The following is a 9,111-nucleotide window of genomic DNA, read 5'->3' as shown; positions in this document are numbered from 1 at the left end:
GTGACCCAAAACCTTCCAAATGGGCCTAAGCCCCACAGAAGCAGCCCAGAGCCCCGCAGGAGGGGGGGCCTCCGACTCGGTCCCTCTGACACCCCTCACTGGGCTGCAGTTGGTTCTGCGGAGAAGCAGCCGCGGGGGAGGCAGCCTCGGAGCTGGAGGCAGGAAAGCCCGGTTCTCGTCCAGCCTCGGATCCTCACCAGCTGTGTCTGCCTCAGTTTCCGCAGCTCTGAAGCCCGGCTCCCACTAGCGCTCCTCAGCCGGTTAAATAATCTCCGCAAAGGGCTTGCTCGGCACACACCAAGTGCCCATTAAGTGCTTTTTCCTTCCTTCCAGAGGAAGCAGGGAGCTAACAAATGTCCAGACTGAAACCTCCTCAAGGGCCTGACAAGCAGACCCCGTCCCCTTCACGCTTTGCTGAGCCCTAGCCAGGGGCCTCCAGCCGGCTCCGTGGCAAAGCCCAAGCCCGGGCAGTCCTTTGTGACTTTGGGGAGCAGCTGGTAGCCATCAGGCTTTCTCAGCTGGCCCGTTGTAAGACCTGTTGGCGGTAAACACACCACCCAGGGGCGCTTCTTCCCATAGTTTGTATGTTTTTGCTAAAACCCTCTGTCCTTTCTGCACTGGTGACATGTGCCTGGTGCTGGGAGAGAATAAAAGGACATGGTCTCTATGGCAACTACCAGGAGAGAGAGGGGTTAGAAATCCTCCGGCCTCCCAGGAATAGAAAATCGCCATCCTAGGTTTTGTGGGATTTGGGTTTTGGTTTTGGGGGAGAGGGGGTTGAGAGTTGGGTAGAAGGAGAAAGTCTCTGCCTAAAAAAAAAAAAAGTATGAGGATCTCCTTGACCAGCTTATTTGCTCCCTTCCTTGACAAAGAGGCACCATCTCTCCATCCTTCGGAAAAGTGAAGACAATTAGTTGGGCAATAGCCGAGTAAATGGTGGCATATGAATGGAATGGAACACTGCTGCACCATGGCAAGAGCTGGGCATGGAGAATTCAGAGAAGGTTCAAGAGATTTCTCTGAACTGATACAGAACCAAGGGAACACAAGGAAAATGACTTTGGAGATCAGCGTAAGGACCAGTTTTAATTCTGGAGGACTGATGATGAAAGTCATTGAAAAGTGGTGGGCTATGGGTACAGGACGAGGAACGCATCCTGTCAGACATGGAAATGACACCAGTTTGTTCTGCTAAGGTGATCTTGTCTGTCCCAAGGGAGGGTTGGGCTAAGCATGGCTGAGCAAGTCATTTCACTTTAGTAGGGCTCGGTTTTCCCATCTGTAAAAAGAGATGCACTGGACTCTCCTGAGCACTTCTGCCTTCAAATCCAGATTCCCCTTTGATGGTAGATGAATGGCACCTTCACTCAGTGATGAACATTCTCATACCTGGTCAAACCCTTCAGTTCCCAGGGATTGAACTCCTAGAGTGAGCCGTCCAAAACCCACTTTTCACCCTCTACCACCCAATTCCTCATCCTCAGACTCATCTACCTTCTCACCCCAGGGTTTCATCTTCCCTGTGACCTCTGGCCATTTCCCTTCATCTTAAATCTATTCTCCCACTCCTTCCATTAGCTCTGACCAGAACCTGGCTGCCCCTTGCCCATTCTTTACAATACTGGCTGCACCTGGGCTCCTTCCCTGGGGCTCACTGCTCAGAGCATCCATTGAGATTCATGTTGCTCATATCTATCACTCAACCAAAATTTTGGCTACAGACCCTTCAAGTCATTCCACTCCCTCAATGAATTTGCCGTTTCTTCCCCAACTTCTGCTCTCACACAGGGAGACATCAACATACGTTTTAATTCTCCCTCAAACACCCTACTCAGTTCCTCAGTCTACTCACCCCCCACAAACTATACTCATCCACCCCACCTTGGTCATACTTTTGATTTTGTCATCCATAAATATACCACCTCCATGGTCAAGAATTCTAAAATCCCTTTATCCAATCTATAATTGTTTAATCTATTAGCACTTCACCTCTTTCTGTCTGTCTCTGTCTCTATCTTTGTCTATCTCTCTGTGTTTTTCTCTGTCTCTCTTGTCTCTGTCATTCACTCCCTCCCTCCTTCCTTTCCTCTCTCCCTCTCTCTATCTCTCCATCTCCCTCTCTGTCTCTCCATCTCTGCCTCTCTGTCTTTATCTCTATCTCTCTGTCTGTGTCTGTCTCTCTGACTCTCTGTCTCTATCTCCGTCTCTGTCTCTTCTCTCCTTCCCTTCCTCCCTCCCTCTCTCTGTCTCTTTGTCTCTATCTCTCTGTACTGTCGCTCTCTCTCTCTCACACACACACACACACACAACACTATCAAAGCTGTCATGAAGGGCTATCCATTTCACCTCTGCAATATCTCTCGAATATACCCCTAGTTTTCTCTGCCATCCCTCTGGGGCAGACCCTCACCACCTCATGCCTTGAGTACTGCAAGGGCCTGCCTTCACTTTCTCCTCATTCCAGTCCATCTTCCATTCAATAAATAGATTTTCCTGAAGATCAGGTCCAGTCATGTCACTCCTCATTCCAGTGGCTCCCTATTGCCTTCAAGAGTTGAAATGCTATTTGGCATTCAGAGCCCCACAACTGAACCCCCTCCCACCTTTCTGGATCCCTTACTCTACAATACATAGTCTTCAGCCTATTGCCCCTGGCCTCCTAGTTGTTCCATCTCCCTTGGCTCTAGGCATTTTCTTTGGCTGTCTCCCATACCTGCAACATTTTCCCTCTTCCACTTTGCCTACTGTTTCTTTTAAGTCCCAGCTAAAAATCCCACCTTCAGGAAGATTTCTGGTGCCTTCCCTCCTGGCTTTTTCCTATTTATCCTATATATAGCTTGCTTTGAATGTATTTTTCACACGGATTGTAAGCTCTCTGAGTATGGGAACTTTCTTTTGCCTCTTCTTGTATCTCTAGCACTTAGCACAGTGCCTGGCAAATGATAGGCATTAAGTAAATATTGGGTGCTTGATTGATCCAGTTCTAATTTCTGTGGTTGAATAGATAATTTGTTTTTGCTTTCTCAGAAATATCTAACACAAGTGTAACCACTAATGTATATTCAATACTTATTAAAATTAAATTGCTGAAGCTCTATTTCTGGGTGACTGTTTAATAAAAACTGGCAGAACTTGAAAGCAGGCAGAAGTTAGTCTGTATATCACACTGTATATCATCAGTCACACTGTATATCAAGATAAGTTTCAAAAGGATAAAACACATCAAAGGTCAAATCAAAAATAAATAGAGGAGCAAGGAAGAAATTATCTTTTGGGGGAGAAGGAGTTCATGACCAAATAAGGGACAGAGAGGATTGGAGAAGATAAAAATGGTAAAATCTTGCACAGATAAAACCAATGTAGTTTAATTAACACAGCAAGGGCTGGTGTGGTGAGGGCAGTTCCCCTACATGCAACAAGATGTCATTGTGTCGCTTGAAGGGAAGCAGAACAGACATCTCTGGCCTTTTCTTCAAACCTTCTCCCCAAAAAATGTTTAATTCCTGCCAGGATGAGATACAAGAAGTAGAAGACAGATGCTTCCACTCAGAGAGAAAGGGTATTAGACTAGAATTATATCTGCTCCTTTAAATGTTATTAGACTAGGGATAAAATTTTTAGGTTCAAGCAGATTTATGTGCAATACTTTACTCCCTTACCACCAAATACCTGTTCCACAGTGAAAGAATATAAACAATTAGCCAAGACATCTATTTATCCAAATCAGTAGCAAAACAAAAATCAGAAAAAGTATACATAGGAGAATATATACCAGACCCCCCCAAAAAAATCACATCATTCTCCCCTTGGGAGCAAAATAATTCAGTTCAACCAAGAAAAAGAGTCCTAGATGTAATCCTTTAAGAATTCAGTATTTGACAAAAACTGCTGGAAAAATTGGAAACTAGTAAGGCAGAACCTAGGCATTGATCCACATCTAACACCATATACCATGATAAGTTTGAAATGGGTTCATGACCTAGGGATAAAGAATGATATTATAAACAAATTAGAAGAACATAGGATAGTTTACCTCTCAGATTTGTGGAGGAGGAAGGAATTTGTGACCAAAGAACAACTAGAGAACTATAGATTGGATTGATCACAAAATAGATAACTTTGATTATATTAAGTTTAAAAGTTTTTGTACAAACAAAACTAATGCGGATAAGATTAAAAGGGAAGCAATAAACTGAGAAAACATTTTTCCATCCAAAGGATCTGATAAAGGTCTCATTTCTAAAATATATAGAGAATTGACTGAAATTTATAAGTAATCAAGCCATTCTCTAATTGATAAATGGTCAAAGGATATGAACAGACAATTTTCAGATGAAGAAATTGAAACTATTTCTAGTCATATGAAAAGGTGCTCCAAATAACTTTTGATCAGAGAAATACAAATTAAGACAACTTTGAGATACCACTATATACCTCTCAGATTGGCTATAATGATAGAAAAAAATAGTGGTGAATGTTGGAGGGGATGTGAGAAAACTAGGACACTAATGCATTGTGGGTGGAACTATGAATGGATCCAACCATTCTGGAGAATAATTTGGAACTATGTTCAAAAAATTATCAAACTGTGCACACCCTTTGACCCAGCAATGTTACTCTTGGGCTTGTATCTCAAAGAGATCTTAAAGGATGGAAAGGGACCTGTACATGCAAAAATGTTTGTAGCAGCCCTCTTTTGTAGTGGCAAAGAATGGAAACCCATCAATTAGAGAATAAGTTCTGGTATATGAATGTTATGGAATATTATTGTTCTGTAAGAAATGACCAGCAGGATGATTTCAGAAAGGCCTGGAGAGACTTTTACATGAACTGATGCTGAGTGAAATGAGTAGGACCAGGAGATCATTATATACTTCAACAACAATACTATATGATGATCAATTCTGATGGACGTGGCTCTCTTCAGCAGTAAGATGATTTAAACTTGTTCCAGTTGTTCAGTGATGAAGAGAAGCATCTACACCCAGAGAGAGAACTATGGGAAATGAGTGTGGACCACAACATAGCACTCTCACTCTCTCTATTGTTGTCTGCTTTGCATTTTTGTTTTCCTTCCCAGGTTTTTTTCTTTCTTTCTAGATCCGATTTTTCTTGTGCAGCAAGATAACTGTATAAATATGTATACACATATTGGATTTAATACATATTTTAACATATTTAACACATATTGGACTACCTGCCATCTAGGGGAGAGCATGGGGAGAAGGAGGAGAAGAGTGGGAAGAGAAGGTTTTGCAAGGGTCAGTGTTGAAAAATTACCATGCATATGTCTTGTCAATAAAAAGCTTTAATTAAAAAAGAGGTAATCCCTGAAATCTTTAGAGTAACAAGCTGGGAACAGAGACCTGATGGAGGATGCTGGCTCTCGTGCCTTCTGAAAACCTTTTCTTCAGCATCGGGATTGACAATCTATCTTTCCTCTTGAAGCACTAAAGTGACTCAAAACTTGAAGAGAATTTGAGGAAGACTTTGGAGCTCTTAAGTGAAGTGAGTAAAACCAGGAGATCATTGTACACACCAAGAAGACTATAGGATGATCAATTCTGATGGATGTGACTCTTCAACAATGAGATGATTCAGACCAGTTCCAATAGTTTTGTGATGGAGAGAGCCATCTGCATCCAGAGAGGGAACTGTGGGGACCATGTGTGGATCACAACATAATATTTGCACTTTTTTATTGTGTGCTTACATTTTGTTTTCTTATTTTTTTCCTTTTTGATATGATTTTTCTTGGGCAGCATATTAAATGTGAAAGTATGTATAAAAGAATTGCACGTTTAATATATTCGATTAGTTGTTGTCTGGGGGATGGGGAGAAAGGAAGGAAAAAATATTTGGAACAAGATTTTGCAAGGGTGAATGTTGAAAACTATGAGTATATTTTGAAAAGAAAAAGCTTTATTAAAAAAAAAAAGACTCAAGCTCAGAAAGGTTCTAAGAAAACTGAAGAGCTCGTCTTTTCCCTGTATTCAGCATTCTATCCCATCTTTCACGCAGGCATGGGACATTGATCCCCACCAATAAGTAAAAAGTCTCTGACCAATGGACTTTGAGACTGGGGTTACATTAGAAAAATGCATATTAAAATAACCCTGAGTTGTTTTACCTCACATCCAGCATTGTCAAAGATGATTAAAAAAAAGAAAAGCAGTTATAATAAGTGAGGAGGAGAAACACAACAAGCATGAATAAAGTATAAAGAGGTCCAGATCCACCAAGAATTAGGGACCAAGTAGTCATTGACCACAAGGGGGAGGGATTTTAACAGGCATTCTACCTGGAACCTTGATCCAGCTCAGATATCTTTTCAAGAACTGTAACACACCTAGTAATTTAAAAGTCAATATCCTTAGGACAAGGGCCACTAGATATCAAAGAAAATAGAGTCCCAGGCCTTAAGTCAGGATGCCTCATCTTCCTGAGCTCAAATCTGAACTCCGACACTCATTTATTGGCTGTGTGATCCTGGGTAAATCACTTAACCCTATTTCTCAGGTTCCTCATCTGTAAAATGAGCTGGAGAAAGAAATGACAAAAAGAGTAGAACATGACTGAAATGTCTAAACAAACTCTCTAGGGCAATTTCTTAAAACGTTAACTTTTTAAATTCTAAATTGAATGTACACCAAATAAAATGAGCATTTCCACATAGCAGATAAAACAGAGGAAAAAAAATTGTGATAAAATTTCAAATCTCTGCTAAATATTACAGCTTTTTTTTTTTGGTATATAATAAATTCATGTCATTTTCAAAATTGTCCTGCTAAACAGTTGAGTCTTGAAGGCTATTCTTTTGATTCTTTAGTGGATCTGTGAGGTCATTCTTATAGATTCTCCTTTCATGGGGGCAGATTGAGATCCCCCCACATTTCATCCTGTGTGATTCTTCTTTTCCTTTCATTACAAAAAGAGTATTAGATTCTTTTCTGGAAGAACCTGAGGGTCTTATCTTCCCAGAATCTTCCAGAAAGGGATGTTTACCCAGTATTCTACAACAGTAGCACCAAACACAAACAGAAAATGAGATCACTAAATTATGCATAAGGATCCTTGCTGTCCACATACCGACTTAGAAAACTATCTGCTAATATTGTCTGTGCTTTATACTACTTCCATTGATTTTGTTAAACACTTCCCAATTGCAATTTAGTCTTGTTCTTTCAAAACTTGGAAGTCCCATCCTGTGCTTAACACCACAGTTCTATGTAATTTCTTTTGATTCTTCTAATATCTCATTAGAATCAGTGCAATGAAGAGGCTGTTGACCTTCTCTCCCCCCCACCCTGAGGCATTTGGGGTTAAGTGACTTGCCCAGGGTCACACAGCTAGGAATTATTAAGTGTCTGAGATCAGATTTGAACTCAGGTCCTCCTGACTTCGGGGCTGGTGCTCTATGCACTGCACCACCTAGCTGCCTCTATCCATTACTCTTGATGTAGTCTGACCTCTCCCCTTTTCTTTTTATACATTCCTTTTATACAAGGTCTTTTTGATTTGACTCATCTTTGGCAATATGCTGTAGCCCTTTCAAAACTTTCATCTTTCTAATAACCTTTAATCTTCATGCTATTAATGTGATCATAGAGCATCATTTGGAAAATACTGCAATTTAGTCCATTCCTTTCTGCAATGAACATTCTCATCTTAAACTCCTTCCCCACTCACAATGGCTGGCCAGGTCCCTTCTCCTGGCCTCAGAAGATCCCTTAAGGAGCTCCATTTTCTAACAGTTCTGCTTATCAGCCTCCACCAAATACACTTCCCTCAATATTGATCTACTGGTTGACATAAATTAGCTTCTATAAAGGGATATTTACAGAGAAAGCATAGAAAGGACATCAATCACAACAATATTCTGGGGCATATTCTCCCTTCTGTATGATTCTCAAGGTCCCTGGGGAAAGTGGGCTCAAAATAAAGAGCAAAGCTACTGAGGCACACATGTGAGCACCCGTGGGACTGAAAGATTGGGACTCCGAGACCTCCCTTCACATACGTCCTTTCTGGGCTAAACTTCAGTGATGAGAAAGTTACTCTCTTGTTCAGCAGAGAAGACTCCCTTCATAAAGTGATGTCCAAGTTTACTGCTGGTCCTTCAGCTGCTGAACTGCCCCTGAATTTCGCTACTGCTTCCACCAGATCTAGGACTCTGACTGTCGAGGGAATTTGGAATGATTTTGATAGATCCCTCAGGCTCACCAACCACTTCCACACTCCCATTTCTGTGCATTTTTGGACCTCTGGTAAAAGTGAACACAAAAGAAACACCTTACATCCAAATAAATATGGTGGCTGAGTAGAACAACACAGCTTGCTGCTGCCCTTCGCTCTACCTGGCAGCGAGCAGCAGTCTTCCTCACTTGAGAGCACGGACAGAAATCTAGTGGATTGTCTTGGTACTGGAAGTGTCTTTCCTCAACCCAAAGACAATGAGGAAGAGTGTCAGCCTTCCCTTATCAGAAGGGAATCTGGCCCCTGGAAATCTTCCCAGGACATGGAAAGCTGTCCCCCACAAGGATTTAGGATGTGTGACCCACTGGAAGTTATTTTTCCATTTCAATCAATCAATAAATAAAGATTTATTAAGTACCTACTATGTGTCGGACACTCTGGTGAAAACTGGAAATACAAAAAGAGGCTAAAGATTGTCCCTGTCCTTAAAGAGCTTACAGTCTAAGGAAGGTGACAATACTCAAACCAATACACACAAAGCAAGCTCTGTACAGGGTAAATTAAAAAATAATAAAAAGAGGGAAAGCACTGGAATTAAGAGGGATTGGGAAAGCTTCCTGTAGAAGGTGGGATTTTGTTGTTGTTGTTGTTTAGCCTTTATTCTCCAAGAGAACCATGGCATCAGGAAGTCATGCAAGTGAGTTGGAATTAAGTGAGAGAAGGCTGTGCAAAGTCACCAGCCTCACTTTCTCCTCTAGAGCCATCTGGATTCTGTGACAAGATATAGATCAGGATGATTGGAAATGGCCCTAGATGCAGGAACTGTTGGGGAAAGAGTTAAGATGAGGGGGTTCACTGCAGAAAGGAATAGATTAAATTGCAGTATTTTTATATTGCAACATGGTCACATTAACA

The sequence above is a fragment of the Sarcophilus harrisii genome, chromosome 2, assembly GCF_902635505.1.
Source record: "Sarcophilus harrisii chromosome 2, mSarHar1.11, whole genome shotgun sequence".
NCBI classification, from domain to species: Eukaryota; Metazoa; Chordata; class Mammalia; order Dasyuromorphia; family Dasyuridae; genus Sarcophilus; species Sarcophilus harrisii.
Note: the sequence above shows the minus strand (reverse complement) of the source record.